This window comes from Odocoileus virginianus, chromosome 28 (genome assembly GCF_023699985.2).
Source record: "Odocoileus virginianus isolate 20LAN1187 ecotype Illinois chromosome 28, Ovbor_1.2, whole genome shotgun sequence".
Lineage (NCBI taxonomy): Eukaryota > Metazoa > Chordata > Mammalia > Artiodactyla > Cervidae > Odocoileus > Odocoileus virginianus.
In genome coordinates, this window is record NC_069701.1 from 28,402,730 (window position 1) to 28,429,662 (window position 26,933).

Here is a 26,933-nt window from a genome sequence, read left to right on the forward strand (position 1 = left end):
GATGTTTACAGCAGTTTCATTCATTACTGCCAAAACGTGGAAGCAACCAAGATGTCCTTCAGCAGATGAGTGGATAAACTATAGTACACCCAGACAATGGAATATACTCAGTGCTAAAAAGAAACAGCACTCTGGAAAATTCTTAAAGAGATGGGAACACCAGACCACCTGACCCGCCTCTTTAGAAATCTATATGCAGGTCAGGAAGCAATGGTTAGAGCTGGACATGGAACAAGAGACTGGTTCTAAATAGGGAAAGGAGTACGTCAAGGCTGTATATTGTCACCCTGCTTATTTAACTTACATGCAGAGTGCATCATGAGAAATGCTGGGCTGGATGAAGCACAAGCTGGAATCAAGACTGCCGGGAGAAATATCAATAACCTCAGATATGAAGATGACACCACCCTTATGGCAGAAAGTGAAAAAGAACTCAAGAGCCTCTTGATGAAAGTGAAAGAGGAGAATGAAAAAGTTGGCTTAAAACTCAACATTCAGAAAACTAAGATCATGGCTTCCGGTCCCATCACTTCATGGCAAATAGATGGGGAAACAGTGGAAACAGTGGCTGACTTTATTTTGGGGGGCTCCAAAATCACTGTGGATGGTGACTGCAGCCATGAAATTAAAAGACGCGTGCTCCTTAGAAGAAAAGTTATGACCAACCTAGACAGCATGTTAAAAAGCAGAGACATTCCTTTGCCAACAAAGGTCCATCTCATCGAAGCTATGGTTTTTCCAGTGGTCATGTATGGATGTGAGAGTTGGACTATAAAGAAAACTGAGCACCGAAGAACTGATGTTTTTGAACTGTGGTGTTGGAGAAGACTCTTGAGAGTCCCTTGGACTGCAAGGAGATCCAATCACTCCATCCTAAACGAAATCAGTCCTGAATATTCATTGGAAGGACTGATGCTGAAGCTGAAACTCCCAATACTTTGGCCACCTGATGCAAAGAGCTGACTCACTGGAAAAGACCCTGATGCTGGGAAAGACTGAAGGTGGGAGGAGAAGGGAACAACAGAGGATGAGATGGTTGGATGGCATCACCAACCCAATAGGCATGAGTCTGAGTAAACTCTGGGAGTTGGTGATAGACAGGGAGGCCTGGCGTGCTACAGTCCATGGGGACGGAAAGAGTCGGATACAACTGAGCAACTGAACTGAATCGAAAAAGAAATAAGCTATCAACCCACGAAAAGACATGGAAGACACTTAAATATTTATTACAAAGTGAAAGAAGCTAATCGAAAAAGTATATACTGTAAGATTTCAACTATAAGACATGGGGAAATGGTAAAACTATGGAATCATTGAAAAGATCCTGAGTAGCCAAGGGATGGGAGGGGGAGGAAGGTGGGGGACACACAGGCGGAGCACAGGGGATAAAGGCAAGGAGAGAGGCAGGGAAGTCTGCAGATAATTTTCCAGAGGACAAAGGCAGCTAGCCTAGGAGTTAACCATGAAAAAACTGAGACACATTCAAGTCCAGGTGGTATACCGAAGGTGGAGTTGATGGGACTTATTAACACGGGATGAGAAGGAAAAAATGGAGGATGACCTCGGAGCCTGCACAACTGGGTAGACAGTGGGGCCGCTTCACGTGAAACAGTAAAGACGTGGGAGAAGTGGAGGGAGGAGTAAATGAAAGAAAGTAATTCACAGTTCTGCTTTCTTCATGACATATCCAGGTAGAGGAATGACATTAGATGATGAGTCTAGAGCTCCAGAAATCAGTACCAGAGACAGGAATCTGAGCCCCCTCAGCATATAAACGGTACCTGAAACCATGAAAATGGATGAAATCAGGAGCGCCCAGGGACACTCCAAATTTTAGAGGGGGAGGTGGGCAGAGATAAGCGGCAAAAAAAAGACAAAGAGGATGAGTAGCTATGAGATCAGAGAAGATAGCTGGCCAATGGGAAATGCGGATGAAAGGTAACATACAGATGTTGCATGACCTCTGGCTTTGAAAGATACAGATCACTGCAGCCTTGATTAAAAGCAATGTCAGTGAGTGGAGAAACAAGAGCTCAAATAGATCAGGCTAAAGAGAGAATCAGTGGTAAGGAAGTAGACACAGCAAACACAAATATCTCCTGCTGCAAAAGGGAACAAAGAAACTGGGCAACAGCTGAAGGGAATCATAAGGTGGAGGAGAAAGGATGGTTTAACAGAGGTGATTTATTCTAATACCTGTTAAGGTATTAGTGGCTCCAACAAGACAACACTGTATTCCTTTCTCACTTAACCATCCAGAGAAAAATGAACAGTAGTAGGTGGTTCTGCTCTATAAGATCATCCAAGGACCCATCTTACTGATCTACCTCCCCCTAAAGTGTTGCTCTCAACTGCAAGGTTGAATATGTACCAGCACTATATTCTCCTGGCAGAAAGGGAGCAAGAGGAAAGCAGAAAGCAAGAGCAAGCAGAAAGCAAGAGCAAGCAGAAAGCAAGAGCAAGCAGAAAGCAACTCACTTTCCCTTTCTAAGGCCCTGACACAGAAATCACTCACAGTACTTCTGGTCATATCCATTTACCTAAACTTCATCATGCGGTCACATCCACGTGTAAGAGGGAGGCTAGGAAATGCAGTCCAGCTGGGCATCCATGTGCCAGATAAAACCTGAGGGCCCTATTACTGAAATGAAGCTGAAGAGAGTGGCATCTGGTGAACAATTAATCATCACTGCTCCAAGTAATATAGGGCATGTCTGCATACTAAAAGAGATGATCCAGTAAGCAGAGAATGATAATTTAAGGGAAAAAAGAATGGCAGGAGTGAAATCCTTAAGAAGGGGAAAATGAATGAGATCCAGGGCTCAGAGTTATTGCCAAGAAGCAGAGATACGTTGAGTCTCCTATCACTTCTCACATGCCTGACTTTTCAGAAGAATTGTTGCCCCTTGAATGCATTTCCAGAAAATTAAAGTAATCCCTTCCTTCTATCTAGTAAATCAAGCAATCACATAGAATGAGTATAAAAATCTGGCCTGGATTGAACAGTTCTCACTTGATTTGTCACCTACCTAACAGGCTGACTCTGTCTCCTAACAGGCTGATTCAAAGATGCTGCTGCTCTTTCAAGGAGAATGTGACCAAATTTCTAGAGCTAAAGGGAGTCTATAAAGCTCATTTAACAAATGTCCAAGGCCACAAAGCATCCACTCCAACAGTAAACCCAAGTCCTTCAATGGCCACTGCCGGATCAGGGATGATTATCCCACTGTCCCTTGTCCACTCTTTCATAATATTCCTCTTCATTATACAGTTTATCCTCCCAATGGAATGGAACACTTCCTAAGGGAAGAGACTCGATGCCAACTTCTTTCGCATCTAGGCTCCACTGCATTTAGCGTGGTACCAAAAAACCTCACTTGCACTCAATGGATACCTTTTAGTTCACTGAGAAAGACATTTGGTTTCCTGCACCCTACCAGAGCAGGACTGTCACTAAGTCCTGAAGACCACTGTTTGTCAGGTTCTCCTCAGGTAGAAGGTCAACAGAAACTGGAGAAGTATAAGAGGATAGTCCCTACTTTAAAAAAAAAAAAATCGCAGGATCATAGAATTTTGGAGCAAGAAAGAATTTTAAAGACCTCTAGTTTGACCCCTCATTTCATCAACAGATATAAAGAAAATGAGGTTTTTAGCAAGATGACTTACTAGTCCGAAGACACAGATTTATTTACAGGAGAGCCAAGATGAGAACCCAGGTCCTCTGACTTCAAGTTCAAATCTCCTTTCTCTGTTAAAGTTTCCTTACCTTTTTTGCCTGCCCTTAATAAACCGGGTAATTACTAAAGTTCACATAATATGTTCTTCAAAGTCACTGGAAATCCTACTCATCTTGAGAGTCCTTCTCTCATATAACTCTCCAATAAAAAGAGAACAAGAATTACTACTCCCATCCTACACACAACGGGATAAAAACAGGGCAATCACATGGCCTGCTCAGGACAAGGCTGAACCCCACAAAATAAAAATTTTATTAATACTTTTTCAAGGGCAAAGGAACGGAATGTCTATTTCAGAATTCCTCCCCAGAGCGCAGTGCCTATCTTTGGTAACAGAGACAACATACACCTATCACACCGTGTCCAGGGTGCATGGGCCACGCGTGCCTTTTCTCAGTGCTTTCCATCTCCACAGCCTCAGATGATCCAGGGCATAAAATAAAGTAGTAAATGGATGCACTCTCCCTGAAGATCAGAATTCTACTTCCACTCTGAACATTCTGGCTCATAAATTGCATATGAGAAATTAAACCAAACACCTCATATCTCACTTCATTTTACCTACCTAAAACGCCTCCTGTAAATACCAGGGAAGCCCCCTTCTTCAGGTTATACTATGAACCTGTAAACATCTATTTTACCAAATCTTTACATTTTGCTACCATGGGGAATATTCCCACTCGGTCTTCACCTCTTCAAACAGGAATTCTCTGGTTGGTTTTGTCGTTTATATGCTTTAACCTCGAAAGAAAATCCTGTCTCCTCGAGATGGAGGGTCTTGTTTAGGCCTCTGCTGTTTCTATGGGGCCGCAAACATCGTTTTCCAGGGGCTGCAGCTCTGCAGTTTGATGAAAGGTCCCCTGCACACACCCCAAGGACAGCATGGGGACATCAGCACCCTCCAAAGGTGTCCCTGGGATTATCCCTCAGCCTGTAAAGAACACCCAAGGCGTGAAATTGCACTATTTGTAGGATGGCAAGAGCCACACCGGCCCCAGCCCTGTTCTGTTTGACTCAGTCAGAACAATGGCCTTTGTTTATTTGCTCACTCTGACTTTGGGATTAATGTTAAATAAACCAGCATTTGAAGCAGGGAAGTACAACCAATTTATCCATGGTAAGATAACTTAAACCAAATATTTCAGAAAGCAGCTTAACAACGAAGCTTCCAGAAAGTACACTAGGCCTATCTTTATGGAAAAAATATAAGTTTTATTATTCCGCCTCTGAAGAGGCTATTATAGAGATGCTAACACAAATCCTAAGTTGGACTTAAAGGGTGTCACACACATTTTAAAAAGTCACCTAACCCTGGCCTAATTTAATGTTCTTTTCCTAAATATCTTTTTGAAAAAACAAAAAACAGGAAATATCAAAACCGAAATAGAACCAGTATTTAAATTCAGCTTGCAAATATACATTAGTACCAAGAAATTATCAAGAACCAGGATCTTTGAAAAACAGAGCAGAATTATCTTTCCACCCATCCTTAATCATCGAAATAAGCAAGGGATTAATAAAAATACAACATATGAGAGATTTATCAAGTTATTCCATTTATCAGCTCTTAACTAAACTAATGGTTTCAGTAAAGGAAAAAATTCAGTAACAAGTAACATACCACTAAGGAGAACAACTCTGTAATATTGGGGCAAGGTGATGTACAACATTTTAGGTGTACTGTTTACACTAGAATTCATGATCACCATCATCTATAACTTACTATGTATTTATATGCCTATATTGTATATGGCATCACAATTCAATGGACATGAGTTTGAGCAAGCTCCAGGAGATGGTGAAGGACAGGGAAGCCTGGCATGCTGCCATCCGTGAGGTTGCAAAGAGTCGGACACAACTGAGCAACTGAACAACAATATCGTATTAAGCCATCACATGTAACATTTCATTTAACCATCACTACAATCTTCTAAGACGGATTCTATATTCTCTGATTACAAAGGAGGTACCTGAAACACCAAGATGTTAATTTGTTTGTCCAGGATCAAAGTTTATACCACAGCTGACATTCAAACACAAGTCTGTCTGATTCCAAAGCAAAAATCAGTACCTTTCTAGGGGTCCTAATCCCTATAATGCTATGACAAGAAACCACACTTGTGCTAAGCAGAGAAAAAATTTTACATCCTAAAGCAAAGACAGGGCTTTCTGGTGACTCCGTGGTAAAGAATCCACTTGCCAATGCAGGAGACACAGGTTTGATCCCTGGGTCGGGAAGATACCCTGATGAAAGAAATGACAACCCATATCAGTATTCTTGCCTGGGAAATCCCATGGACAGAGGAGTCTGGGGGGCTACAGTCCATGGGTCGCCAACAAGTAGGACATAACTTAGCAACTGAACAACAACAACAAAGACTGGCAAACTTTTTCTATAAAGGGTCAGGTAATAAAACTGCTAAGCTATGCAGGTCATACTATCACCATTGCAAGGAATCAACTCTGCTGTTATACAGCCAATACAGCCATAGACACTACATAAACAAGGTGACTGTAATCCCAATACAATTTTATTTATGAGCACTAGTATCTGAATTTCATGTAACCTGCACACTATGAAATACTTTTTATTTTTTCTACCATTTGAAAATGAATCATTCTTAGTTCATAAACCATACAAAATATAAGCTGCAGGCCAGATTTGGCCTACATACTGAATTTTGTCAATATCTATACTAAATAATGCAGACAAATATATTTTAGTAAACAGCTCTTTTCATACTCCTAACTTGTAATCTCCTTTAATATTCTGAACTGATTGATACTTTTCAGAAGCTCAAAGTCTCAATAAACTAAACATCTGTCACCAGATAATCAAAAACTCTGAGTCCAAAACTGTAGACACTATATATGGATTCAGAGAAGGCAATGGCAACCCACTCCAGTACTCTTGCCTGGAAAATCCATGGACAGAGGAGCCTGGTAGGCTGCAGTCCATGGGGTCGCTGGGAGTCAGACAAGACTGAGCAACTTCACTTTCACTTTTCACTTTCATGCACTGGAGAAGGAAATGGCAACCCACTCCAGTGTTCCTGTCTGGAGAATCCAAGGGACAGAGGAGCCTGGTGGGCTGCCGTCTATGGGGTCGCACAGAGTTGGACACAACTGAAGTGACTTAGCAGCAGCAGCTGCATATGGATTTCCTAAGAATCAGACAGAATCACAAAATTCTGGAACTCAAAAAGATCTAACACAGTCTCATTCCTTATGTGCATTTTTAAAAACTGGTATTAAGACATTTAAAATAGCTAAACACTAAGTTTATAGGTAATGACAGTAATGGATTATGAATAAAAGAAGCAATACAAAGTATGTTCATATCCTTTCTTTCATCTAACCTCTCTGCAAGGAAGACAATGCAAGCTTCCTTGCAATGTCCCATTTTGTTGTTGTTGTTGCTTAGTCTCTAAGTCGTGTCCAACTCTTTTGCGACCCCATGGACTGTAGCCCGCCAGGCTCCTCTGTCCATGGGATTTCCAGGCAAGAATACTGGAGTGGGTTGCCATTTCCTTCTCCAGGGGATCTTCCCGATCCAGGGATCAAACCTATGTCTCCTGCATTACAGGCAGATCCTTTACCAATGAGCTACCTGGAAAATCCCATCTCAATTTTACACCTAAGAAAAACAGGCTCAGAAATGTACATAACTTGCCCAAAGCAGGGACCAAGCCACACAGCTACTAAGTGGCAGAACTGCAACCACAACCTGATTTCAAGTTCCTGCTGCCTCTTAACTACCTCCACAGACATCAAATTTCACATTAATGGGTTAAACCCTAAAGATTTTCAAGAATTATTAGTCATAGTCTTTAAAAGCAATGAAAATGTTTAGTTCATTTCATTCAATTTTCCTTATGCTATCAAAGTCTTCTGAAGAAAACAGCTACTAATCCTGACATTCGTCAAGATGCATTTACAGTCAATAGTGAATCTATGTATGCTGTGCAGACAACACACTAAGGCCAGCACAGAAAGGGAAAACACTGCTGAACAAGCCCCTCTAAAGACAGACTAAGACAAGACTTCCCTGGTGGTCCAGTGGTTAAGACTTTGCCTTTCAATGCAGGGGGTGTTGGTTCAACTCCTGGTCAGGGAGCCAAGATCCGACATGCCTGGTGGCCAAAAAACCAAAACACAAAACAGAAGCAGTACTGTCACAGATTCAATAAAGACTTTAAAAATGGAAAAGAAAAAGAAAAATGGCCCACATTCACAAAATCATCTTTTAAAAAATAAAATAAAGAGAGACTACGAGAAAGAGAAAGAGAGATGAATGAATTCCCATTAAAGTCTGAGCCCAACTGTAGCATAGCTTCTGGTGACTGAAAAATGATGTGGGGGTTAGGAAAAGAAAATAAAAGGAACATAACTACTGGAACTCAAGCCAACATCAAAGACTCTAATGACAGTTGAGCCTGCCTGGCTGCTTCTTGGTCTCTCCCCAGAAAACAAAAAGTTACATAACCAAAGAAGATTCTTCCAACTAACACTTCCTCTGTGGCCCACTTACACCCTATCGCCCATCTCAGTGTGCATCACCATACAGTAAACTGGGCTTCTACCCCAGCTAGGTCTGGACAGGTCTCTGTCCAAAGTGCTGCTTTATTCTACGGACTGCTATAGGGACAATGGTATGAACACAACCGGCTAGAGCACAGTTCCAACCTCACGCCATTCTAGAGACTTATTCTATGAAGAATCACCACACACTAAATTTTAGGAATGAAGCCAACTCCAGACAATCCTGAAAACGGACATCACAGCCTCATAATATCCCATCTTCACAAAGAGCAGCATTAAGAAGGAATTCACATCAATGAGTGCTTGAAAAACTTAGAGGTCATGTTGTAGCAGCAATTAAAGCTTCTATTTCTCAAATACAAGGATCAAATGTCAATATTCCGAGTTGAGTCCAATTTACCCAATAAAGAAAAATATATTAATGAATCACGATCATCACTACCCAAAAATATTACAACAAATTCAATTACTGATTCAAACTAGCATATTTTCTGGATGCTAAGACCCACAATACTCTAGCACCATATGCTTTTGCTTCTTCCAATAGAAATACAAATATAGACAACGTTTACAAAAGCAACCAATGCATCAGAAGTTACTCCCATTCAGATTGACTTAAAAGGTCTAAATCTGTGCCAAGTAAAACTCTGAAAGAATGGAAAATAAAAGAGATGCTGACAACAATGCAATGTGGCCCAGCTGCCAGCTATCCATGTAACATCATGCAGTGCCCCAAGCAGTTTAAAAGCAGACTGCAATTCTACATGCAGATCAAAATTATAATTATCCAAATTTTATTTCCTAAAAGATAACTATCAAACTGCAACCCAAGCATCCTCCTGGGGTCTCCTCCTCCCGTCCACCTTCTTAAAGCTTCAGCCACAGAAGGTGGAGTTATAAAGGGTCCAGAAGTAGACTATAACTAAGCAATCTGGTTTGACTTTCTCGCTCTACCGTTTCTGTTCATCTGTTTGCGAAATTTTTTTAACGTGAATATTTAATCAAGTCACCAAAATGAGACAGGCAAGACGGGGATGGGGTGGCGGGGGAGACCAAGGGAGGAAAAAGGCACTAGAGTCACCAGCACCGTCCAATGTGCAGAGGCAACTTCAGCCAATTAGAAAGATGAGAGGGAAAACTCCACGGGCGCGACAGCAAGCACGGCGGGGAGCGGGCACGGCCAGGGCGCCCAGGAGCCCCGGCGCCTCGGGCCCGGAGCGCCGCAGCAGGCCGGGAACCGCCCGGCCCGGTCCGCCGAGGCCGCGGGGAAGTGGTGGGCGCGGGCGGCTGCGGCCCGATCGCGGTCCGCCCCGGGAGGCCGAGGAGGGAACCCTCAGCTTGGGGGGGTGGAGGGGGGAGGAAGGGGGAAACCCGAGATGGCCTTCCAAGAACATTCGATCCCGAACCTTTACTTTAAAAAGAATTTCTCCCGAAAAGGAAAGCCAGGCCCCCGCAGCCCTTCCCTGCGGCGCCTGCCCACGTCACCGGCGCCCCCGGCCCTCCCGCGGCCCCCGCCTTACCGAGACCCGCGGCCCCGCCGCGCCGCCGCGGCGTCGCTGCGCCCCGCTCGCCGCTCCGTGTCTGCCCTGCGGGGCGCCGGGCCCGACGCCCTCCCCTTCCTCCTCCTCCTCGTCCTCGTCCTGGTCCCGATCCTCGCCGCCGCCGAGCGCCGCCCGCGCGCCGAGCCTAGAGCCTGGCCGCCCGGGGCAGCCGCGGGGGCTCGGCCGGGCGCCCCCAGCGCCAGCGCCTCATCCCGCCGCGCCGCCCCGTCAGGCTCGGGGGCGGGGACGCCGGGCTCCCGGCCGCGGCCTCGGAGTCGTCCTCCCCTTCGACCCGCACCGCGATCGCCCTCCCCCGGCCGAGCCGGCCCCGGGGATGCGGTCCTGGGCTCCGAGCCCCTAGCCCGCCGCCTCCGGGCCGCCCCCGCAGCGCCCCCGCCCCGCTCGCGGCGCGCGCCCGCTGGAGCCCGCCGCCGAGCCCGGCCTCCGCCTCCCGCGCTCCGCCTCCTCCTGTGCCCGCGACGCCCGCAGCGGGGAGAAGAGGCGCGCGGCCGCGGCCCCCGGGCACGAGCACGCGCGAGGAGGGCGGGCGGAGCGCGCGCGTGGCCGAGGGCGGCGGGGGCGCGCCCGGGCCTCGCCTGCTGTTGTCCCGGGAGCGCACGTGCGCGGCGGGGGGGCGGCGAGGGGTGGGCTGCTCGCGCTCCCCCGGGAGTTCCGGGGGTCCGCAGGGTGAGGGAAGGATGCCGGGATGCACCCTAGGGGGTTCGGGCGAGGTCTGCCGCCTTGGCTTCTGCACCGTGCTGCGGTGCAAAAACACAAACCCTGCCGCAGCAGCAGCGACGCCGGGAAGAGCCATCCTCCAAGACTACGGCAGTGGCTCCTCTCCACTCACAGCTGACCCCGGGGTGCTGTCAGCGCGCCGCGGAGCAGAGGGGGGCGTTGCCGCAAGTCGGGAAGCTCCCTATCTCTCCATCCCTTGCGCGTTTTGGTCTAAAATCAACTCGCATCGGTTATTATTTGGAATCTGGGCCTTAAAGTTCCATTGGTTGTCTTCTTCATTCAGAGTTGTGGACTAGAAGATTGGAAGTGACCTGGCAATGGAGCGGAAGGACAAGAAAGGGTAAAAGAGCAGCAACCCCGGAAAGTCCGTGGCCAGGAGACACGTGAACCCCTGCGTGTGTATGGCACTGCCCTTGGTTCTCCCTCCTACTCCTTTTGTTCAACCTCGAAAGGCTGCGCATTACTTCGACCTGCAACAAGCTGTCTGTGTAACAGAACAGATCTTGACATGCTACCCTTTTCTGTTTTGATCTTTTTCTTTCTTATATGTAACATTCACTCCTTCTGACTTCTTTGGGATCTGAATGTGTTGGGGAGGGGGTTAGCCTACATAATGTAACTCAGTACTCAAATCCACCCATGCCAAATACTGCATCGTCTAATGTCACTGCAGTGATTCGGGTCCACTCAGCATATACTCCTGTCAGTGGGAGTCACTGAATATAAAACGTGGCCTTGATCACAGTTAGCACGATTTCAAGGGCACAGATGTGAAGCAGGATTTCAGCACATCCTGGAGAGAAATTATGGAGTGAACATGTACAATAATCTCACTCCTGCCAGCTTCAGTATAACCAAGGTTTCTCTTAAGGACCAAGATTCAGAATGTTTTCTAGCAGAGGAGGGAAAGGGTGGAATGAGATTCGCATAGAGGCACAGACTTGGATGGGGAAATTTAAAGACACGTACATTTAAAAAATGTATCCTGGTAGGCACAGCGTTAAAGAATCTGCCTGCCAATGCAGAAGACTGGATTTCTATCCCTGGGTGGGGAAGATCCCCTGGAGGAGGGCTTGGCAACACACTCCAGTATTCTTGCCTGGGAAATCCCATGGACAGAAGAGCCTGGCAGGGTGCAGTCTGTGGAGTCAGACACATCTTAGCAACTAAACAACAACTCAGCATCCTGGTTTGGTAGCCATCTACTTGAAACAGGTAGACTTAGGATCTCTAATGGTCTTAAGGGGTACTTCCTAAGTGCTGGAGAAACAGCCAGGTGAGTGAAGAAAACTAGAGACCTGCAGCTTCACCCAAGCTCGTTGTTTATTATTATTATTTTTTCCAAGCTCGTAGTTTAAAAATTACTTTCTCCAAACTGCAGGAGTTCATGGGTTCACCTTTTGACCACAGAGACCTATCTCTGCTAGAGAGGGATGAGTATGCAGAGAGGGTTTAATGGCGTGTGTTGTTTCTAGGGGATTGGTGAGCATGAAAGAGAAATCTCCTTTGATGTCAAGAGGTCAGGATGGTGGCTTGGTTTAAGCCACCATGAGAGACGAGTTTTGCACAAGGCTCTCATCCCTTTGTTGTTGTTGTTCAGTCGCTTAGTCATGTCTGACTCTTTGACCTCATGGACTGCAGCATGCCAGGCTTCCCTGTCCTTCGCTGTCTCCCAGAGTTTGCTCAAACTCATGTCCATTGAGTTGGTGATACCATCCAACCATTTCATCCTCTGTCACCCCCTTCTCCTGCTCTCAATCTTTCCAGTGAGTGAACTCTTCGCATCAGGTGGCCAAAGTGTTGGAGCTTCAGCTTCAGCATCATTTCTTCCAAAGAATATTCAGGGTTGATTTCCTTTAGGATTGAATGATTTGATCTCCTTATGGTCCGAAGGATATCCCTGACTACTCTCAACTAAGATCATGACATTCTAAATTCTTTTGGAAAGCCCTCACATCCCAGAATTTGGCCATAATACCCCGGGATTCAGCTCTACTGGCCAAATATTGAATGGTATATGTTCAGCTGGTAGAGAGGGTGAGTAATACCTACAGGAACTGGGATCTATGCACATGTTGGATGACACAGATATTCCATTTTAGAGTCTCTAAACATCTTGGTAGCTTTACTTCAGAGAAAGAATAAATGGATTCCCCCTGTGTGTTCCAGATGTCAGGGGTGTTTGAGCAAGCTCAAGGGTGCTGATGCTCCTTACTCTGGTTCTAAGCCAGCACTCCCCCTCCTTGGAAAGAAGCATCCAGAGAGCCTATGAATAAGTAGTTGCTCTTGCTATGCCTGCAGAGAAACTGAACGCTGTGATTTCTGGGCAACTCTGCAGCCATCTGAACTTCGTGTTTCAGAGTTTGTAACCGATTACCTTTGTCCTAAGAACACCTTTAGTGATTCAAGACATATATTCCAATAATTGCAACATTCCCTAAAGAAGAATAAGCCTATCTGAATGTAAAATGCTTAATAACTGCATCATTTTGGTTTGATTCAGTATTCTGAAGGTGAGAGGCGGGGGTTGGGGTGGGGGGAAATGGCAAATTCTTTCTGTCTTTGGAGCTGTGGGAGGCCTCCGCCTGGCCTCCTTTCTCAGCCTTGGCACTGTCGTCTTCCGGACAGTAGCATCTGGGCTCACTCCTGGCATCTAGGATCTGTTGCATTGCGGTCCCCTCCAGGCACTGAAGCAGCGTCATGGTGCAGACAAGTTGAGCCAGCGCGGAGGGCGGCCACAGAGACAACTGCATTACTTGCCTAACCTTGAGTTTTAGAAAGAGCCTGGGAATTTGAACAAGAGGGGGAGAAGGAGCTTATTCTCATCCCCAAATTGAAGGCTCAGCAGCTGGCTTGAGAAAAATAAGCCAACCAGGCTTAGGAGAGAATTTTCCCAAAGTGACCCTTAGCATTGCTTTTTTATTTATTTATTTATTTTTTGTTTTGTTTTTTGGCACTTCCATTGACATTGCCGTTTTAATGTATTTTCTTCCTGGCCAAAGGGACCAGCTCCATATTGTGTCCCCGTTAAACAGGACAGCAAAATGCTGCTGCTGCTGCTAAGTCGCTTCAGTCATGTTCGACTCTGTGCGACCCCATAGATGGCAGCCCACCAGGCTCCTCTGTCCGTGGGATTCTCCAGGCAAGAAGACTGGAGTGGGTTGCCATTTCCTTGTCCAGGACAACAAAATAGATATTTGAAAAAAGGTATGTTGTCTGCCTGTAGCATCCTCCCAGCTAATCTGGATGCCCATGAAGTAAACTCTGTCAACACTGAACCCTTTACAAGAATAAACTACTCTTAGGCAACATTTTAGGAAGTGGTCAGTAGTGCTAAATCTTCAGGGCAATCCTTAAAATGATACACTTGCCATCTTCTGTCCTCTCCTGGTCATATTTTGTTTCATTAGCCTCTGTTACAATAATTTAGAACTTAAGGCTGCACTCCCACAAAGAGTTTTTCAGACTCTGAACTTTAACACCAGCTGTACCTATCTACATATCTACTTTTGAATGTTTAGCCAGATAGTAGCTCTTTTTCTGTCTTAAAAGGTTCCTTCTCCCTTTGTAGAATTCTAAATGTCGACTTGCCCCAGGGCTCTGACCTTGTGCCTTTCCTCTTCTTTCTGCCCCCTCCCAGGGCAGTTTCCTACAGCCCTGTCCTTTAAATAACCTCCATTCACTGTTGGACATCTTTAACCCTGACCTCTCACCAGCTCTCCAGGCTCCTACGTCCAGCTGCCTCAGTGACACCCCTGTTTGAATATCTCAAACTTGATACGTCCAAAGCAGAACTCATTAACTTTCAGCATTAAAACCGAAGCCCAAAATTGCTTCCTTCAAGTTTTCCCTGTCTCAGGACAAAAACAATTCTTTCTCTCAAACACCACATTGATTTTAGCAGGACCTTCCACTTCTACCTTCAAAACATACACTGAATCCAATCTCATCCCTCCTTCCGAACTGCCAACACCCACCTCTGCCTCCTTCAATCTCTCTCCTGGCTGACTAACTGGACTCCTTATTTTAGGTAGCCATGAGTGTGAGCATGTGTGCTCAGCCATGGCCGATTCTGCGACCCCATGGACCGAAGCCCCTAAGAATCCTCTGTGGGCTTCCCCAGGCAAGCATACTGGAGTAGGTTGTCATTTCCTCCTCCAGGGGATCTTCCCGATTCAGGGATTGAAGCCACATGTGTCCAGTCTCCTGCATTGGCTCCTTCTATCCTTACTCCAACATGGTACAGTCTCAACTCAGCAACCAGATAATTCCTTTTAAAACATGAGTGAGATGTGATTATTTTTGCTCAAACTCTCTGTGCTCTGTGCTTCTAATCACAGCACACACTTTAGCCACTACTCACCTCTCCACTCACTCTGCTCCAGCTATGTGATCAGCCTCCAGCTAGTCCCTAAACCAGGGAGGGCCACCCTCTCCTGACTTTTAAATTAACCTTTTCAATTGCTGTCTAAAATAGTTCTGGGGACTTCCCTGGCAGTCCAGTGGCTAAGACTCCATGCACCCAATGTAGGGGTCTGGGTTCGATCCCTGGTCAGGGAACTAGATCCCACATGCAGCAACTAAGGGTTCACATGCTGCAGCTAAAGATCCTGAATGCTGCAACTAAATCTGGCACAGCCAAATGAATAAATTTTTAAAAATTAATAAATAAAATAAATAGTTCTATCTTCTCTGTCCCCTTCACTCCATGATTAGTGTTTTGTAATTGATTATTTTTTATCTCTTTCACCAAAATGAACATTCCATTAGGGCAGGAATTTTTTTATTCACCTTTGTGTCCATGTTGCCAAATAAATGCATAAATGATATTGTCAGAGTAAAGAATCTATATCTTGACTTATTTTCTGCTGTTCTTTATTACTATAGATATGTCTTTATTACAAGTGGGAAAATTGCAAATTAAAAAATTATATTATTTGCAATTCACTGCAAATCTAATCAAAACAAATTATGCCAAAAATCTGTTTATATCAAGAATCAGCAGAGAAGGGTATGTATTAATGAATAATTTAATGACTTTAAGGGAAAATCATAGTCTAACCTTGCAATTAGATTTTTAATACATAAACGTTAAAGACACGGAAAATCAAAGGCAAATTATATGAAGTGCCTTTCCATTTCCAACTGAAATAACATGTTGGAAAGAAATGTAGTAAACTTAAGGAACTAGTTGTCCCTTTCCTTTTTCATCTTGTACCACAATGCAACCTTAAATAAGTCAATTAACATCTGTTTTTTCCATCTGCAAAATGGCCCTGCTTGATTTCTTCTTTAGTGTGGTATCATAAAAGTAGGAAAATTAAATTATTATGAAAAAGCTTTGGAAGAAAGGAAATTTGGAAGTTACCTAGGAGTATTATGTTTTCCAAACTCCTTTTGTCTAATGTTTTGAAATGAAGATGAAATGAGTGGCATGTGAGATCTTAGTTCCCTGACCAGGGATGGAACCCATAAGACCCATGAAAATCACTCAACATTTCTAAAATGATCAGAAAAGATGTCCTAAGATAGCAAAGCAAGATAGTCATATGAATGTATCACCCACTGTCTGAGCTCTACAGTGTCCATGTCTAAGATGTGAACTTAGACCAGGAAGTGAAAGGAACCACACTGAAATGTAAGCTTTTGTAGAAGCATTAATTCCACTTCTTTGCAAGCAAAATTTCCGTAGCGGCTCATGAAAGAATGAACAAAGAGACAACTCTAACATTTCTCTATATGAGATCCTGAAGGGACAGTGAAATGTTTAGACGAGGAATCAGGTCTCAAGGAGCTTTTGAAGCCGTATCTCTCAAGCATGCTGCTTTATTTAAAATGTATGTTTAATTGAGGTGACTTGGAGAAAGCTAAATCTCCCACTGGCAGCGGTGGCAGTGGTGAGATGTCACTACTCCTTATGAGAAAACACACACACAGAAGCACGCACACACAGTCACACACACACACACACACACACACACACACACACGCATGCATGCTCACTCACGCTCACACAGTATTTCACTGTAAACACTGCGTCTCCAGCCCTCCCTCCCAGCCCTGCCTGAATCAGCACTCCAGTCAGCTGTGTGGTGATGCTCCCCAGCCCCAAGCCTTTCATGAGATCTAAAGAACTGAAACCAGTGTTGAGGAAGCGCATGGGAAAGTGACTTGGGAAAGCTTGGGTTCAAAGGAAGGTCATTCAACTCCAGGGCTGCTGCTTTCCCAGGATGCTGCTCCCTGCCATTCCCCTACCACGATTTTGTCCTTTCTGGCTTCCAGTTTCCAGAATTCAATGCATTTCAGAAGGTCTAAACCATCTGTTTCTCTGCTATATTCAAAATACACGTTGGCTGAGAATGCACCTATGTTTCTGAAACTTACCGCAGTCAACACTAAGTTTCCTGGGCAACTCGAGAAGCATAATCCAATATGCCATTTTATTGTTAAAAAAAAAAATCCATTTGCACTTGGCTTTGGAAGTTATTTTGTGTTTAAGTATGAATGATCCTTAAATATGTTGGAGGTTAGAGGTCATAATGCATCAGACAAAACAATAAAACAACCCTAGCAAAATATTATCCCCCTGTTCCCCACTCAATTTTTTCTCTTATGGGTTTCATGCTGAAAACAAACAGTAGTACTCCTCAGAGTGATATAAAAGGCCAGTCTCAAACAAAGTTGATAACAGACTCAAATTTACCAGTTCACTCCTTCCTTCCTGGGTCATGATCTAATTTTAAAAGTATTTCTCTTTATTTCTTGGTGAATTTTTAACAAAACAGCAGTGGCAATCATCTTACCCATGGCAACAAAATAGTTTGTTGCAAAATTCTACAACAGTGAAAGAGAGGGTCAAGCCACTGAGAAAGTTATACTTTAGGTAATTCAGTTTTCTGTTCTTTGTGGTTCACCTTTCAATAGACAGTCTAAGGCTTTATCAACAGGTGTGAAGCACTAATTACATTGAGAGACTGAGGCAAAGAGAGATTCAAATTCTGCCTAAAATTCAACCTGTACTTGATCTTTATTATCTCTCTTTTAATTTTTTTAATATTTATTTTTTATTTTATTTATTTGGCTGCACTGGGCCTGAGTTGCGACATGCGGAATCTATTTCCCTGACCAGGGTCCCTGGCATTGGAAGCGCTGAGTCTTAGTCACTGGACCACCAGGGAGGTCCGTTATCTTTAAAAAAAAAAAAAAAAATGGGTGTTAATGGTCAGGTCACATAAAACTGGACAAAAATTTTACTAAAGGATAATGATACCTGTACATTATAGGAGAGAGCCCATCCAAACAGAAGTCCCTGTCCACTGTTTTTTCTTCCCACTCTCCTACTGGAGGGGAAAAGACGGGCTGGGGAGGAGTAGGGTGGGTGGTCCTTGCCCTTGCATTCCCACCCCTGCCTCCAGTAACCATACCTGGTGCAGCTGACCTCAACTCTTTCCACAAGACAACATCGAAAGCTAGTCCACATTCAGGTAAGGGCATGCAAACTAAGTTCCAAGTGTATGGGTTAACCAAACCATTGTCATTACACTACCCAGTCCTTTCTTGGTTTTTTGATGGGCAAGTAAACCTCAGGAAGAGCAATTTTCTTTCCCAACCCATCCCATAATTACTAGCCCTGCATCCAGGCTGAATCTCATATCCTACACTTCCCCAAATAATTTGGTACAGTTTTGGGGAGAGAAAAAGCCTCCACAAGAGTCACCTTGGTACAACAGTCACGTTTTGTCTGAGCAGATCAGGTAAAATTGGTCTTTCTTCTTATCAAGGGAGAAAGATGCCTTCAAGGAGATGTCTCAACCTCCGGGATTCTTAATTAAGTTTTCATCTGTATGGTATCATGCTGGAGGCTGGGTAAAGTGCACTGAGAGCCCCCTCTGTTTCTCAGCACTTAGAGTTTAAGCTGGATCAAATCAGCAAAGGCTAATCTATGGGCACACAGACATCAAACAGCTGTGCAAACACTGGACAGATGCATAAATTAAATACAAAAGTAAATAAAGTATTTACATTAAGCAAAAGTCATGCAGCTGCTGTTATTATTCTCCGCGAAGGCTCAGGAGAGAAGGCGGTACATTAGGCTAAACAGATTGTATTTTTCTGTTGGGGATGGTGTCAGCAGGAAGGAGAGGAGAGGTCACAGATGGCCAGAGGAACAAAGACAAACCGTTACGTAACCGCTGTCGACTGATGCACAGCCTCAAAACCTGGTCTTCAGGCTAAAGTGACTTTGTTTCTCAAAAATTTATACTGTTATAGAGCAGACCATGCTTCTAGGAATCTGTGTCAGGGAATCAATTGAAAGGGTCAGAGGCCACAGTAGTAGGGGCCAAGGAGGAACCCAAGGAGGTGACCTGAAAAGTCCCACCTCAAAAAGTATCTTCTGGATGTGCCTGGGGTGAAATGAAAGGAACTACAGTAGCTGACTGCCCTCGGAGATTCTGCCTGCTAGCCCGGCACCATGGAAATTTCCTGCCTTCTCTATGCAGGAACCTGGGATGTAGAACAGCTTTATTTAGCCTGAATTCCTATACCCGACACCTGGATTGTGAATGAAGACCTGAACGATTGATGAATTATAAAGCTGCCCCTGAATCTCTCCTTACTTGAGGAGATGAAAGGAAGTATGGGCCTTAGTGCTTATTTTAAATAAAAATGGACTTTTTATTCAGGAACATTTTGAATAGTGTCTTATATTTGAAAATAAATAAAAGATTTTTTAAAAGATGAAACAATACAAGCTCATTGTTTAAAAATTAGGAATGGCAGACACATAGGAAAATCTGTAATTCTACACTTCAGAGATATTCCCTACTAAGATTATGGTATATTTCTCCTATGTATCTTTATAAACATGTCTCTCTATAAAAATTTTAACAGATCATATTGAAAATAATGTATGCAATCTGCTTTTCTCTTTAACAAGTTTTTTTTTTCACTTTCCATGTCGATAAATATTTATCTACCACGTTTTTGTATGATCATCTGTCCCAATCATCCTTCCTCTAATGTTCTCTTACTATTGGACCTGTGAGTTCTTCCCTCACCTGCTAGCTGATGCCTAGAATTCCATGCTCAGCGCCCCTGCTGGTGGCTTAAGAATTTTGTCTGGTTAAAAAGTGAGACTATCAGGAGAGATGCCCCCTAAATGCTGTCCAACTTAAACATTTGTTTGGGAAACCCTGAGACTGTGCTTATTCTCAGCCACTCAGTTGTGTACAATTCTATGTGGCCCCATGGACTGTGGCCCACCAGGTTCCTCTCCCCATGGAACTTTTCAAGCAAGAGCCCTGGAGGGGTTGCCATTTTCTCCTCCAGAGGATCCTCCCAACCCAGGGATTCAACCTGCATCACTTGCATCTCCTGCATTGGCAGGCAGATTCTTTACTACTAGCGCCACCTGGGAAGCCCAGGAAGTCCTGAGAAGGGTCTCGAAGTTGGGTTCCAGGCTCACGCCTTAGCCCCAAGTTTTGGCTTATCAAACAAGAAAAGTTCCAGAGTCCACTCAGGTTGTAGAACTGAAACACTTTTTAATTGACTAAAATCCTTGAGCAGTTGGAAACACATTTAGTGCTATCCGGTACTAATTATTACCTGAATTTAGTTTATTATAGGAAACATACTTATTCCCTCAATACTTGATCCAGATACTCATTCATTTTATTCTCATGTTTCTTATATTGTACATTTTTTGTTGTTGTTGTTTTCTGTAAATATAAATCTATTTACCTTACAGTCTGTCTTCATTACTGCATCTCCACTGAGTTGACCTGAGACCTCACTTTTTATTTCACTTCTAAGCAGTATAACTGGTTGGTGGTCTCCAGAATTCTGGTCTGGTGCACTCTGATCCGCGTGCAGATGGTATGTGTGTGCATGCGTGCTCAGTCCTGTCTGGCTTTTTGGGACCCCCATGGACTGCAGCCTGCCAGGCTCCTCTGTCCATGGGATTTCCCAGGCAAGAATACTGCAGTGGGTTGCCATTTCCTCCACCCAGGGATTGAACCTTGTCTCCTGGGTCTCCTGCACTGCAGGCAGAATCTTGACCACGGAGCCGTCAGTGAAGCCTAAGAGATGGTATAATTCTGTTTATTCACGTGTCCCAATCAGTGCGTCTCTGAGGCATGTGATCAGCATGTACCGGTTAGTCTGTAAAAGGCAGAACCTAAGGAGAAGTGAAGTTTCCTGTTTCTGTGCAACTGTGTGGGTGTGTATGTGTGTGTGTGTGTGTGAGAGAGAGAGAGACACAGAGAAAAAGTTATTTCTCGTGAGAAGTGGCGTCTTTCTCCAGAGACTGAAGGTCAGCGATGTCAAAGGCTGACTGGTATTTAAGTGCTAATTGCTGCTGTTACGTAAGTTCTGCTTCCACCAGAGGTTCACACAGAGCAACCTTGGGGAAATGACTGAATGCATCCATTTGTTCCATCTCACACCTGGACACCAAGGACACTAATATTTTACAACTCCTTCCGTTACAGAGACATAAAAGAATGAATCCATTTACACTTGGTGTTTTGAGATTCAATGAAGACGTTCTTACTTCAGGTTCCTTTTATATAGCTTGCATTTTCACTCAGCCATTAAGGAAGAACAACTTTGCAGGAGATGTTTCTTTTCTAGACTGCTCTCTTGGGAAGAGTACCCAGTCACTGAAGCTTTACAATTATAAGAAAAAAGAGAAAGAAATCATAACCACCCACTCACAAGTAGTTGGCATTTCAAGCTCTGAGCAGTTAAAAGCCGTCTCCTTTGGTTGGAAGCTGTCTTGCTCACAGTGCTGTTTTAATTGTTCTCACACACCCTACTGAGCACACCTTCCTTCCTGAAAAGGCACAGCACAAACCTACGTTTCAGCTGTGAAAGGCAAAAGAGTGGTGATGATTTAGCCACTCGGTCATGTCCGACTCTTACAACCCCATGGACTGCAGCCCACCAGCCTCCTCTATCCATGGGATTCTTCAGGCCAGAGTACTGGAGTGGGTTGCCATGTTCTCTTCCGGGGGATCTTCCCGACCCAGGGATCGAACTCCAGGTCTCCTGCATTGCAGGCCGTTTCTTTACCAACTGAGCCACCAGGAAAGCCCAAAAGGGTGGGATGTAGTTTAAAAGAACATACAAAGACTTCCATAAAATGGAGTAAGGACCAAAGGCTGTAACTCCAGGAGGCCAGTATTTTTAAACAAATACTCCAGTTGTTTTCTATTGTTGGTCTGTGTCTATTCACAGAGAATTGGAACTTAAGGTGTGGTTTGTCCAGATTCTCTTCCTCTGATAGAGAACATAGTCACACCACTGGGAGATCCACAGGAAAGAGAATGGATGAGGGAGTCTTCCTCAGAGAATTGTGAGTAATGCCAAACAGAGACAGTGTGCAGATACAGAGAGATGAGAATCCTGAGCCATCCAAGGCAGCCTGAGGAGGCCACCACATTGAGCAATGCAGCAGATGCGGAAGCCAGAGACCAGAGCCGGCACAGAGAAACAAGAAGACCAAGGCAGGGGGAGCAGTTTCAAGAGCAAAGAAGAATTCTGTCCTGACCTTGGGACCAGGGCTTCTATCTGCTGGCTCTTCTTGGCTCATGAAGGCAGAGTGTTTGGGGGGACTGGGTAATGAAGGGTGAAGGGGGATAGACATGGCAGGTTTAAAACCAGTTGACCTGCAGCCACTTGGGAGGCTCTGACCTTCAAGGTTTATCCAGATGAGAGCAAATACAATCTCTGATGTAGAATGAACACTAACTCTGCCCCATGCTATCCTATGTACATTGACTTAAAATATAGTCATTAATATTTACAATAACAATATCATGTAGGTATAGTGAGTTCTGTTTTGCAGCCCAGAGAACTGAGACAGGTTAAATAATTTGCCTAAGACCGTGTAATACTCCGTAACACTGTGGTTTAGAGTCATGTCTCTGAGTCCTCAGAGGTCCAGTTCTTCTCAAACTTGAGATCATGAAAGATGCACCTTCCTCCCTCCCATATATTCTGATTCAATAGTTCTGGGGTAGGGCCTAGGAGTCTGCATTTTAACACACTCCCTGGGTAGTGGTAGCACAGTAATTCCCACACTTGACATACAAAAATACTACCCCACACAACAGCAAGGACTTCCCAGGTGGCTCAGTGGTAAAGAAACTGCCTGCCAAGCAGGAGACTTGGGTTCAATCCCTGGGTTGGAAAGATCCCCTGGAGGAGGAAATGGCAACACCAATATTCTTGCCTGAGGAATCCCATGGACAGAGGAGCCTGGCAGGCTACAGTCCATGGAGTGGCAAAGAGTCACACAACTAAGTAGCAATGACAACAACAACGACAACAACACAGTAGCCAAGGCCAGGAACAAGCATATAGGCAGCAAGGGCAGAAATAAATTGGAGGAGAAAAACATGGAAGAGTTCTCACCTGATGGTCTCTGATAGTCCTGATCATCTACATATTTTTATCCCCAAACACGTAGTGTTTCCCGTCATGTGGAAATAGTCAAGAGTAACCATTCTCATAGCTGGAAGGATGGAGCTTCCTCATGAGCCTAGGCCTTGCAGACCCCACTTCCTTTTGCATCCCAGGTCTGGGCTACAGACAGAGCCTCTAGATTACACCTGGGACTGTATTCTACCAAGCCCTCCAGGCAGAAACGTCAGGCACAGTCATTGCTCCCATGTAAAAAAAACCCATCTCATTTGTTCTAAGCAAAATAGGAAGAGAGTAAGGACTTGCTTTCCCAGCTATTCCAAAGACAGTTCTTTTTAAACAAAGGGACTGGTTCTCATAATTACCCACCAAACAAAGCACATTGATAAAAATCACTGCCAGTTTTCCCAAGCTCTTTATCATGCATGGACCAGCATTTCTCTAATTTTGGTTAAACTTTTGCATTCCTGGATCAAGCTTGGGGGGAGAAATCCTTCTTGTTCACGATGTTTCTCATCTCTCAGGGTCCCACCTTTAGGCCTGTAACCTTTCTCTTAAAAAAAAAAAAAAAATTATTTATTTGGTTGTGTCAGGTATTAGTTGTGGCATATGGGATCTAGCTCCCTGACCAGGGATCAGACTAGGGCCCCCTGCACTGGGAGTGCAGAGTGTTAGCCACTAGACCACCAGGGAACTCCCCCGTAGCTTTCTTCTTACCTAGACTTTCTTTAAAAGATTGCGAGACTGGATTCTGGTGAACCCACAAGAGGCTGTAACTAGTATCTTTGCAGTTTTCATTTCTCCAAATGAGAGCAAAGGGGCCATTTGAATAACTCATAATCTACATCAGCCGGAAAGGTTCTTGAGGGATTGTTTATTTCTTCTCAAAATCCCCTAAGTTTCCTCTCTCCAATTTCTTAGCTGCCCTTCCACTCCTGTGTGTCTGTGCTAGCCTTTGTGGTCTCGACTGCAGGCCCCAGGCCAAGGCGAAAACAGATTCTTTTCATCTATTCAAGTGCAATCTGGGCCAGACAAGCCTGCTCCACGGGCCAGAGGCACAGAAAAGGAATCTGTATTCAGCTCTCAACTCCACACAGTCTATAGCAGAGCCCTACCCTTGGCAAGGCCGCAGCGGTGGCCAGGGCCATTTGGCAGACGCTGGAAAGCTGTTTGTTTGGCCCTGTCCCTTCACCTGGATGAGGCACCCTGGTAGAAACAGCAGCAGGCATGGTGCGTTCTGTTCCTTCCATTTCCTCTAAGTGCAGGTCCACCTTTTTCTTGAAAAAACCTTTTTCCTCCCAAAGCAGCAATTTTTTTTTTTTTTTTGAGACGCCAGGTAAATTGAGACAGCATCACAGTTGCTTATGGGATTTTTTGGTGGCTCAGAGGGTAAGGAGTCTACCTGCAGTGTGGGAAACCTGAGTTCGATCCCTGGGTCAGGAAGATCCCCTGGAGAAGAAAATGGCAACCCACTCCAGTATTCTTGCCTAGAGAATCCCATGGACAGAAGAGCCTGGTGGGCTACAGTCCATAGGGTCGCAAAGAGTCAGACACAACTAAAGTGACTTCACTCACTCACTCACTCACAGTTGCTCATATGGAGTTTATTAATCTAACAGTATTAAATCTAGTATGTTAGCTTTCATTAGCATAGCTCCTAAAGTGTGTTAGTTGCTCAGTCATATCTGACTCTTTGCGACCCCATGGACTGTAGCCTGCCAGGCTCCTCTGTCCATGGGATTCTCCAGGCAAGAATACTGGAGTGGTTGCCATTTCCTCCTCCAGGGGATCTTCCTGACCCAGAGATTGAACCCAGGTCTCCTGCATTGCAGGCAGATTCTTTACCATCTGAGCCACCAGGAAAGCCAGACCTATCTTCAATAGAGAGGAGCAGTCAACGTTTGAGATATGATTAAACAGGAAATGAGGACTAAGTGAAAATAAAGATTGCACTATCAAAGGAGATCTTTTCTTTGTGCCAATTTACTAAAAATAGGCTCTTTCTTCAGTGCCTTTGTAAACTGCACCTCCAACTATGATAATGTTAAGCAAAACAGGAGTCCCCACTCTTCCACTTATTATTCAATAGTGTTCTAAACATGCTTTATGGAAAAAGGAATTATAAATACTGGCAAGGGGACAGCACAAAATTATCACGATTTGATTATATATCATTGTGTATCTGGAAAAACTCCAAAAAAAAAAAAAAAAACCTATTTGTAATAATATAGGAATTCAGGGATTTTCCTGGGAATCCAGTGGTTAAGACTCTGAGCCTCCACTGCAGGAGTTATGGGTTCTATCCCTGGTCAGGGAACTTAAGACCACCACCCCCCCCCCCCAACTCCTGCATGCCAAGCTGTGTGACTAAAAGAAAAAAAAGAAATACTATAAGTGTTCAGTAAGATGGGAGGTAATGGATAAACACACACACTTTCTATTTTTCTGTTCTAAAAATTGTTAGGAAATAAAAATGGAAAAAAAAAAAACTCCCTTTAACAACAGAAAATGAATTACCCTAGAATAAACTGGAAAAAAAAAAAGTGTAGTATCTAAATGAAAAAAACTAAGGAAAGTAAAAAATACCAGCTGTTGGGTAGTAAATCTCAGGATTGTAAGTGTGTAAAATTCTCCCCAAAAGAATCTATAAATGACATAAGTTCCAATCAAAATCTCAAGACATTTTAGGAAGAATACTAGAGAAAAAATTATATTAAAGAATAATTTTCAAAAACATAATATCAACTACCCAGCAAATACAAAATGAATACATGTAAAAGATCATTAATGTGGCAGCCAGTAAGTAGTTATGATTGATTCAGAGAGTATCTGAAAAATGTAGTAGACATAATCAATTTAACAAAAGTGTTAAGATAAGGTTGCTAAGTTCAATTTAAAAAAAAACTGATTAATTCTCAACAGGCTGTAAATCTTAAAGATGATATGTTTCATAGGACAGAAATTATTTGCATCTTTACCAGATAAAAATCTAGAATTTAGCAAGTAATTCACTAAGTCTGGGGCCTTTCATCAACAGTAAACAATGAACTAAGCAGTTCCCTATAGTCCTAAAGTGAGATGACCTTAAAAAGACATCCTGCTCATCTTTGTCTTACTTCCAGGATTTGAATGATTTTTCTGAAAATTCTAAATGTCATTGGAAGAGTAACCCTAAGAGTTACTAGGTAATTTTTTTTAAAAGATTTCGCATATGTATTTTTTAAATTTTATTGAAGTATAGTTGATTTACAATGTTGTGTTATTTTCAGATGTACAGCAAAGTGATTTAGTTATACATATGTGTGTGTGTATGTGTGTGAGCGCTTGTGTATGGGTTTCCCTGGTGGCTCACATGGTAAAGAGTCTGTCTGCAGTGCAGGAGATGCAGGTTCTATCCCTGGGTGGGGAATATCCCCTGGAGAAGGGAATGGCAACCCACTCCAGTATTCTTGGCTGCAGAATCCCATGGATAGAGGATCCTGGCTGGCTACAGTCCATGGGATCACACAACTGAGCAACTAACCCACACACATACATATATTTTCATTCTTTTTCAGATTCTTTACCCATATAAGTTATTACAGAATATTGAGTTAAGTTCCTTGTGCTGCAGTAGATCCTTGTTGGTTGTCTATAAGAGTTTAAGTAATTTTTAAAAAACAGCAAAAACAAAGGAAAGGCAAATTATTATACCTATTAAAATAGTAAGTAATAATATTAATACCTATAATGAACAGGAGGAGTGCCTTACCTTGGTGCAACTAGAGAGACTCTGACATCCATCTTCACCAACTGTCCCAGCTTTGAAACTTGGGCAATACATATTGGATTGGCCAACAAGTTCGTTCAGGTTTTTCCGTAAGATCTTATGGAAAAACCCAAATGAACTTCATTACCAACCCAATGGAGAAGGAAATGGCAACCCACTCCAGTATTCTTGCCTGGGGAA

General features: G+C 43.9%; 1 protein-coding gene across 2 annotated transcripts in view; it reads right to left on the reverse strand.

The window, feature by feature from the left end:
* The window catches only part of ARHGAP32 (Rho GTPase activating protein 32), a 191,967-nt gene extending 181,658 nt beyond the window's left edge, over positions 1-10,309 (reverse strand). For both annotated transcript variants that reach the window (XM_070457389.1, XM_070457388.1), the window contains exon 1: positions 9,800-10,309. The gene's annotated coding sequence lies outside the window, so the exon portion shown is untranslated. The remainder of the gene's footprint in view (positions 1-9,799) is intronic.
* Between the last annotated feature and the right edge of the window lie 16,624 nt (positions 10,310-26,933).